General features: G+C 52.1%; 1 non-coding gene across 1 annotated transcript; it reads right to left on the bottom strand.

Moving 5' to 3' along the window:
- Positions 1-8,293: 8,293 nt before the first annotated feature.
- Positions 8,294-8,366, bottom strand: TRNAR-CCU (transfer RNA arginine (anticodon CCU)). The gene has a single exon. It is a non-coding gene; the product is annotated as a tRNA-Arg (tRNA).
- Positions 8,367-9,544: the final 1,178 nt, after the last annotated feature.

Raw genomic sequence — 9,544 nt, 5'->3', positions numbered from 1 at the left:
AGGTGCCGTCAGGTGGCAAAACCAGGGAGAGACGCTCTGATGATTCAGGACTTTCCCATAAGGCCTCGGGGAAGGTCTCGGCACGGGCTCCCCGGGAAGGAAGGCGTCTCTCAGATTCTGAGTAGCCACGTATACGTCTGCGTGTTATGGCCTCATAACGGATATACCGATGAGGATAACCCCAATGAGGCCAGTTTTCCTACTGGAGCCTGTCCTGGGAGCCCTGGTTTCCCAGTGAACAATGTGTGCTTTGGGGGTGGGGGGCACGCTCCCCCTGCAGCTCTGGGCTGTGGCCTCGGACAGTGGAGATGCTCTGACCTCTCCCTGACACCCTCCTAGGAAACCTGAGAGGGGGAGATTGCCACGTGGATAGAATTGCCAACGGAAGCCAACCTCCGTACCCCCTAGACTCGGTGCGGAGCACAAATATTTCATAGACACGAAGTCGGCTAGACCGAGAATTTAATTCTGGAAAGTGATTCTGTGATAAACCGCAGTACATGATCTGCCTCACGACACATTTTTAAGAAAGCAGAAGCCCCGTGGAATAAATATAAACTCGTTCAGGTTCCCAAGCGAGCAGGAAGCAGCTGAATGCAGCAGAGGTGACCCAATGTTTTGTTTTTCTAACTCTTAATTTTGTGATGTGATGTTATCTAGCTTATGGGACCCCTTTTATCCCGGAATCTGGGTCACATGATTCTTGCCTACTCCATTATCTGATAACAAACCGGTGCAAGGGCTTCCGTTCCAATATCCTCCAAGTATTGTCAGGAAAGACGAGCCTGCAGAAGCCTTTGTTCAGTGCCTATTGAGCCCCCAACAGCAAGGGGTGAGGGGCTGCTTAGTATATCCTGTATATGAGCGGAAATGCCGATACAATGTTAGAAGAGAGAAGAACGATAGAGCGTTGAGAGCGGGGTCAAAACACTCACCCTTGTAAGGACTTCTTAAACCTCCTTTCAGAGTCAGTCATCCATTGACTGAGAAACCAAGGCTGCTCAGGGATCACATCCTTTCCATCTGGTAGTCACTCATGTGATGGGAGTAGATCAAAATTCTCCTCTTCCCACCAAGAGGAGTCTTGGGCCCAGTCCCAGCCCCTGCAGACCTTGATGTGGGCTGTGTGTGCCTCCTCTACCTGCTGCCCGTGGAAGACAGGCAGGGGAGTCTCGGGCTGCCGTGCACGAGTGGACAAGTGGGAAGCCCAGACGGGACCTGCAGTTCTGTTAGCAGTGTCACCAACGCTTACCTCCTAGTTTTCAGAAATGTTGACACTGGGGAAGCTGTCGCGGGGTGGGATTCGGGATCCTCCGAGCTGTCTGAACAACATTCTGGCAATCTGAAATGATTTCAGTGTGAAAAGTTGAAAACGAAGCTGCCTCTGTCTGCAGATAATAAAACTTGTTTCTTTTGCCAGCCTGCCTGTTGAAAAAGCACCCAGTCTCTGTATCCTGGAGCCGAGCAGGAAGGGCAGCTGCCCTTTCTACCTGGTGGGAAGTGAGACTGTATTTCCCCTCGTAACTACTGGGGAAGACATGGGAGCACCTTGTGAACTGTATAGGTCAACCCGAAACTTCAACATTCCGCAACTTTTGTAACTGCAGCTAAAAACATCTTGATCACAATTACAGCCAATTATTGTACTCTGATGCTTTTGCAGAAAAAAAAAAGCTTCATCTTCAAAAAGATTCATAGAAAGGACTTTTTTTTTCTTTTTTTTTTGGTACGCGGGCCTCTCACTGCTGCGGCCTCTCCCGTTGCGGAGCACAGGCTCCGGACGCGCAGGCTCAGCGGCCACGGCTCACGGGCCCAGCGGCCCCGCAGCACGTAGGATCCTCCCGGACTGGGGCACGAACCCGTGTCCCCTGCATCGGCAGGCGGACCCTCAACCACTGCGCCACCAGGGCAGCCCTGAAATTTTATTTTAAGAGAAAGAAACTCTAGCACCATGCAAGCTAACATTACCACCAATATCACTATGTGACACCCTCTTACCTGGCCAATTTAATCACACCCGTTCTGAACTTGGCCGTAAATACTCTTTCACTAGATGTTAAATATTGGATAACACTTAACAGGACCCAGTTGACCTACGGAACAAGTTAATGGTCTTGGCTTTACCCAGGTTGGTTAGGAAGATGCATGATTGGTTTCCCTTGGGCTCAAGGTCACCCACAGATAGCCTTGGAAACAGCCCCTGTCAGTCTGCCTTTAATGTGAGCACACTGCTTTCTATGAATTTTCCAATGGTATGACCATTTGGCTGCAATATTTGTTAACTCATCTTATGACATGTGAAGAATCAGATTTCTGCTCTGAATGATCCTCTTCCCAGTTTAGGAAAAATACTAGGAAAATGGTTTGGTTTGGGAGGATCTTGGCTTAAACCTTTACTGATGACATCATTACTCCTACTGTCAAGTTTGATCACATCTATAGTTCTCTATAAATTAATGAACACGTACAATGTACATCCAAGATAAAATTGGCATAAATCCTACTGGACAACTTGGAATTGACCATTAGTCCTTGCCAGACATCTTACTAGCACAACCCCTTAAAAGGAAAGGAAGAAAGGACTCTTAAGATCTGACATCAAGGGACATGATGGACCCAGGGCAGGTAAACAACCACCGTAGCATCGAGGTACCAAACATTTGATCACCTATGCTTTACATCGAAAGATTAGTGATAGATAGGGGGAAATCAATGAAACAAAATTCATATTTTATGCAAGACAATAGAAATTAACATGTTTCCTTTGCCCGTTTGGGCCTCCGCCCTCCCCTTTAGCGTGTATTGTGTACCTGTGGTAACCAGACCTCCTTAGGAGATAACATTCTCTCCCTCTCGCTCTCCTTTTTTTTTTTTTGCCATGCTGCAGGATCTTAGTTCCCTGACCAGGGATTGAACCCAGGGCTATGGCAGTGAAAGCACCAAGTCCTAACCACTGGACCCCCAGGGAATTCCCAAAATTTTCTATTTCTTAAATCAACTACTGATTAATTTTTTTCATTGACGGTTTCAGTATTCACCTTATATCACTGATGGTATTTCCACGTCAACAAGTGTTGTTCTTGATGTTTAAACGCTGTTCCAGTCTGAGCCACTACAAGTCACTGCCTCAGGACTCCCGGTCTGAAGTCCACGAGCACACAGGGTAAAGCCCGGGACCAACAGCAATGATGCAAAGGCATCCTTTTGTCTTCACCTCTGTGTTGGGTCCTGAGTGGGTTCTGAATACGTAATAACCAGCCTGGTTTCCCAGTAATGCACCATTCCCTTCCGGGCCTGGCCCCTCTGATACCCCCAAATCACTGCATTAAATATTAAAGCTGCCTGAGCCCTGGCAGCTCCATTCTGAAGGCAGCGGCGAAGTTTCTGTGGAATAACTCTGGCTGGCTGGCTGCTAGATTTGTTCATTATTTTAATCTACGCATATTGGCTAGGACTGCGGTATTGTTTCTTTTTTCCACGAATATTAGTCTGAAATTGAGAGAGACCCGATCTCCATTGCAGCCTGGAGAAAGAGGGTTGTCATTTGTTCTGGTTGCCACACCTAAGGGAGGGCTGTACATTACCCTTTAACCTAGCTGGGACATTCAGGCCACCCCAGCCAGGGGTCTGCTGAAGAACTGCTCATACAACATACTTTGGTGGGTGCTGTCGGGGGTGGGGAAAAGCATAAGATTTGAGCTTGTAAGCTTCATGGAGAGTGAAAACATGTACATTAAAAAAAAGGAAAAAAAAGACAGTCCAACCCAAAGCAGCGCCTGGTGCAGAGAGGATGCATGACAGAGACCAGTGCCCAGGATGTCACATCTAGGGGAGCACGTCCCTGGCTGGAGCCATCCAGGGAGCTGCCTTGGGAGGTGGTGGGATGAGGTGGACCCTGGGGAGGGATGTAGGACTTTGACAAAGGTGCAGGGAAGGAAGGGTCACTATTGTGGACGCAGCGTGAACAGAGGGAGAGCATGTGGACCCTCCAAGAGCGTGCAAGACTCCTAGAGCAGATCCCAGCGATGCCAGCAGTCAGTGGCCACTGCCGGTGGTGCCCGTCTGCCCTGGGTGTCACAGTCTTGGAGGGAAATAGTCTTCATGGGTCTGAGATCTGAAGGAAGGTCCTGACCCTCAACATTTTCCCCAGAGGGACTCAGGTTCACCCCCAGTGTTACTTACACAGACTTTGCTCCTTTGAGATCAGGGATCGTCCTGTCTCCGTTGCTGACAGCCAAGCCCATGCCAAGCTGAATCGCGTTGATTTGACCATTTCATGACACTGTGATTCCATCTAGAGAATTCTGCCTGAGGGGAAGAAGCAGCGGGGGATGGGTGAAAGCGTGTGCTCAGGAGGGGGGCAGTGGAAGCAGGTGCGAGCCCGCTGGGCAGCAGCCCCTGCCAGCCCCCCACCAAGGCCCCAGCAGCACCGGCAACCCCCGGGTGGTTCTTTGGAAAGCGCTCCCGCGTCCTTCTGTGCCAGCAACTGAAACTACAAAACAGACACTAGTTGTAGTGGTAACTTACCAGGCCGTTCCGCCACTGTCAGGGCAGGGGCTTCAGGGAAATGAGCCTCGGGACAGGACCCGTGTGTCCTGCGGTGCCTTGGTGGCCACGGGCCCCTCCTCTTCGGTGCTATGGGGTTCCTGTGTCAGTGGCTCAAACGCCTGCAACCCCTTGAGTAGTGGCACCGAGGCTCTACCACAAGGTGAGAGGTGAGAGCCCCAGGAACACGTGCCCACCCCCTCCCAGAGATGAGCGGGCGGCCTCTTGCAGGAGGCGTGGTGTCGGGGCTCCACGGGGAGCAGCCGTGCAGAGGGAGCCCGCGCTGGGGGCCGCGAGCCTTCCACCCTGTTCCACGTGCTCTGTCCGCGAGCCACCTGCCGGCCAAGCCGCTCTGCTCCTGGCTGTCAGGCCTCCTCTGTGGGGGATGCCGTCCACAGGGGACCACGCGTGACCTGTGTCTGTGACCCCTCCAGCGGTCCGCCCACGTGCCTCTTCTCAGACCTTGACCTGAGCCTCCAGTCTCTCCTGCCGGGACCTTGACCGGACCATGCCCCTGACACCCACCCATGAGCCGAGGGGTGGCCTCACCTTGGGCTGCCGTTCTTCGCCCCACCTGGACGACCATCTCTGCTGCCTGAGACTCTGTCCAGGGGGAGCTCCCCCCACCTTTCCAGGCCACCTGTGAGCGGACTGGAGTGTGGCAGCCACCCACGTTCACTTGCACCTGGTACTGAGCGGCCAGTCCGTGGACCAAGGGGTAGCCTTTTCATCCTCCATCAGCTGGTCACAGAGGTCCCTCACGTGACCCCCGGTGGGGGCTGGGGAAGAGGCACGGCCGCTGGAGCCTGCGGGAGCCTGTCCCATGCGGACCCCCCACCCTGGAAAGGACCACTGCTGGGCCCTCTGACCTCTGACTTGTTGGGTCCCACAGAATCCATCCCGTGAGGGAAGCTCTGACTGCAGGCACTGTGTGTCCCTGGTGGGAAGTCCCCTCTCTGTCAGGGCTGTTGGCGGGGGTCTCTGCTGCAGGTGACGTGGAAGCAGGGGCGCAACCAGCCTCGCTGCAGAACCCTGGGAGTCTGCACTGCGATTCTCCTATCGGGCGAGTCGTGAATCCCAGACGATGTCCTTTCCGACCCCAGATACCCAGGGCTCTAGGCTCCGCCAGGTTGTACGGCTCCAGTGGCAGGGCTGCTGCAGCCCTTCTGGGCGCTCAAAGCTGGCAACGTTCGGTGTCACCCCAATACGGGAAGGAGCACAAAATATGCTCCCTCTGGAACCAGGTGCAAGACCTGACTTTGGAAGGCCTTTTCAACATGCTCTAGACTAAGAGAGGTCTGAAAATCTCCCTGCTCTTCTGACCCTCTGAATTGTCACAGGGCTTCTCTCCCCGCCTCTGCAGAGCAGGGGTCTTGCCAAGGCCTCCAGCACACTTGCCACTTCCTGCTTATCTGGCCCTGGCCACACGATGCCTTTGATACAGTGGACCAGTGGGACGGTCTGCAGAGGGTCCTGCTGGCCCAGATCCCCTTGGCCTCCTTTATAACGATGGGAGAGTTAGCACCGCCCTGGTGCCACACTTCAAATGCAAGGCTGCTGTCCTCACCACGCGAGTGTGGACCACGTGTGACCCTCCCTGCAGACGGGGTGGAGGAGAATGCATTCACCGGCGCGATGGCTGAAATCACGCACCGAGACTGAGTGACTCTTCTCCAGCAAAGACACGTCTGTTACAAAGCTGTATTGGGGGCTTCTCCTGAGTTAGGTTTGCTGTACACCACTGCCAGCTTTCACCATTGATTTTCTTTTCGTAGGGCCAGAATAATTATTTTTAATTCGTTAATTTTTGGCTGCGTTGGGTCTTCGTTGCTGTGTTCAGGCTTTCTCTAGTTGCAGCAAGCAGGGGCTACTCTTCTGTGCAGTGCGTGGGCTTCTCATTATGGTGGCTTCTCTTGTCGCGGAGCACGGGGCCTAGGCGCACAGGCTTCAGTAGTTGTGGCACACGGGCTCAGTAGTTGTGGCTCGCGGGCTCTAGAGTGCAGTCTCAGTAGTTGTGGCTCATGGGCTTAGCTGCCCTGCGGCATGCGGGATCTTCCCAGACCAGGGCTCAAACCCATGACCCCTGCATTGGCAGGCGGATTCTTAACCACTGCACCACCAGGGAAGTCCCAGAATAGTTATTTAAATGGGCACACAATGAGGACTGCTAACCACCCCCTTTATCCTTTAAATCTTGAAGGACGGCACTGACCTCTGCAGTCTCCCAGCAATGCATCCTTATTTGGATGTACTATCTTGGCAAGGGCATCTCCTGGGCTTTTTGTCCTACGACAGTTCCATACATGCCAAGGAACCAAAGTTAGGGTTCTTCCAGTTACCAGGTCTGCACCTACAGTTATGTATTTGGGGAAACAACTACTGGCTGAGACCAGATGACCCACTGGCATGATGAGATTTTCAATCTCCAAATATTAAGGGGGCCACGTAGGCGTATCCACTTCTCTGAGTTTTCTGATTCCTTCCTCCACCATTGCCACAGCAGTTACGACATGTATGTTTCCATCAGTGTGGGTCATTGCCTTTTCCAAACTTCCAAAAACCATCCTAGGAGCAGATCAGCACTGACTCCCCAGCTGTTGAATCCTGCGAGCTGGCAGGTGTTTCCACGTTGATAAACCCTCCCTTGCCCCAACTGATATTCTGCCCCTTGATCCAGCACATCCTGATGGCATCTCTTGGCTGGGTCTTATGGCTCCTTCGGGACATAAGTCCTTTCTTCTTTGCCAGGCCCAGCACTCCCTTGGCTGGGTTATACAGTGATTTGCTTCTCAGCTTGGTGGCCAGGAGGGAAGGTGAGGACTGCTAGCCTTTAGCAGGGTGGAATGGACCACACATGCAAGCCCAGAGCGTTCAGAGGGGCCTGGGGTTGGAAGGCCTCACCCTAGCTCTTCCCATCCCAAGTTTCAGGGCCTCACTCCTTCCAGTCGTGGTCCTGACTTTGGCAGAGGAGACCAGCTGGGGCTGAGAAAGCAGACTTCTCTGGAGCTTTGCTGTCCTTATCATTAAGTCCTGGGCCTGACTCAGTTCTTCCTGCAAGATGTGGGGTCTCTCTGGGCTGCCAGAGAAGCCCGGGGGTTCACACTTCACCTAAGTTGGAGATTAGCCAACCTAAGCCTTTCCTTATCTTCCCCCACCGGGAATACCCAGCAGCAGCCACCAGAGCCCACGTCCCTGCACTGACCCCTCCCCCATGCCTCCCAGATGCCCGAGACATCGCACCAGATGGTGTAATCCCTTCTACCTGTGTCCCTTCCCACTTTACCACTGTTAAAAGTTGCTTTTTTAATTAATAGATTTCATTTTCTTCTTTTTAAAAAATTTTAATTTATTTTTATTATTTATTTTATTTTTGGCTGCGTTGGGTCTTCGTTGCTGCGCGCGGGCTTTCTCTAGTTGTGGCGAGCGGGGGCTACTCTTTGTTGCAGTGCGTGGGCTTCTCATTGCGGTGGCTTCTCTTGTTATGGAGCACGGGCTCTAGAGCGCAGGCTCAGTAGCTGTGGCTCAGTAGTTGTGGCGCATGGGCTTAGTTGCTCCGTGGCATGTGGGATCTTTCCGCATCAGGGCTCGAACCCGTGTCCCCTGCATTGGCAGGCAGATTCTTAACCACTGCGCCACCAGGGAAGCCCTGTTTTCTTCTCTTTTTTAAAAAAAATTTATATATTTATTTGGCTGTACTGGGTCTTAGTTGCCGCATGCAGGATCTTTAGTTGTAGCATGTGGGATCTAGTTCCCTGACCAGGGATCGAACCTGGGCCCCCTGCATTAGGAGTGCAGAGTTTTAACTGCTGGACCACCAGGGAAGTCCCTAGATTTCATTTTCTAACACAGTTCAGGTCCCAGAAAACTTGAGCAGAGCTCTCCCATATCGTCCCCTCCTCCCGCACAATTCCCCTGATTAGAGCTCTCCCATACCCTCCCCTCCTCCCGCACAATTCCCCTGATTATCACCATCGGGCCTTAGTGAGGTAGATTTGCAACAACTGGATCAGTATTGATATACACTATTATTAACTAACGTCCATAGTTTATGTCCAAGCTCTCTCTCTGTGTTTTCCGGTTCTATGGGTTTTGACCAACGGATAGTGTCCTGTATCCACAACCACATGATCATTCAGAACAGGTTCACTGCCCGAAAAAGCCCTGTGCCCACCTGCGCACCCTTCCCCCTCAAACCCCTGGTCCTTTCCCTGTCTCCAGGGCTCCGCCTTCTCCACAAGGTCACAGAGTTGGACTCACGTAGTCTGCCGCCTTTTCAGACTGGCTTCTTTCCCGTGATGTGCATTTGGCGCTCCTCCATGTCTTTTCAGGCACTGACAGCTCATTTCTTTTTAGCGCTGAATGATACTCCGTTGTCTGGATGGGCCACAGTTTGTTTATCCGTCTCCTGCTGAGGGACATCTGGGTTGCTTCCAGGTTTTGCAGTTATGACTAAAGCTGCTGTAAACATTCACGTGCCGGTGTTTGTGCGGACACGCGTTTCCAGTTCAGGTGGGTAGGCGCTGAGGAACGTGACTACTGGATCGTGCGGTAGGAGTACGTTCAGCTTTGTAAGAAGCCACCACCCTGTCTTCCACCAGCAATGACTGGAGTTCCTGTCGCTCCCTCTCCTCGACAGCATTTGGTGTTGCCCGAGTTTTGCATTTTAGCCGTTCTAATGGGTGTCTAGTGGTGTCTCACTGTCGTTTTAACTTGCGTTTCCCTAACGACGTACGACGAGGAGCATCTCGTCACGTGCTTCCTTGCCATCTGTGTATCTTCTTGCCGAGGTGTCTGTTCGGATCTTCCACCCGGTTTTCAGTTGGGTTGGTTGTCTTCCTGTTGCACTTTAAGAGTTCCGTGTCTATCTGGATGCAAGTCCTTTATCAGACACTTGCTTTCTAAATATTTTCTCCCAGACGGTAGCTTGTCTTTTCATTCCTTTAGTATGTTATTCACAGAGCAGACAATTTTAATTTCAATAAAGTCCAACTTATCAATA

This window comes from Neophocaena asiaeorientalis, unplaced genomic scaffold (assembly GCF_003031525.2).
Source record: "Neophocaena asiaeorientalis asiaeorientalis breed wild unplaced genomic scaffold, Neophocaena_asiaeorientalis_V1.1 scaffold223, whole genome shotgun sequence".
Classification (NCBI taxonomy): domain Eukaryota; kingdom Metazoa; phylum Chordata; class Mammalia; order Artiodactyla; family Phocoenidae; genus Neophocaena; species Neophocaena asiaeorientalis.
The sequence above is the reverse complement of the archived record's forward strand: the minus strand, read 5'-3'. Positions and strand labels throughout refer to the sequence as shown.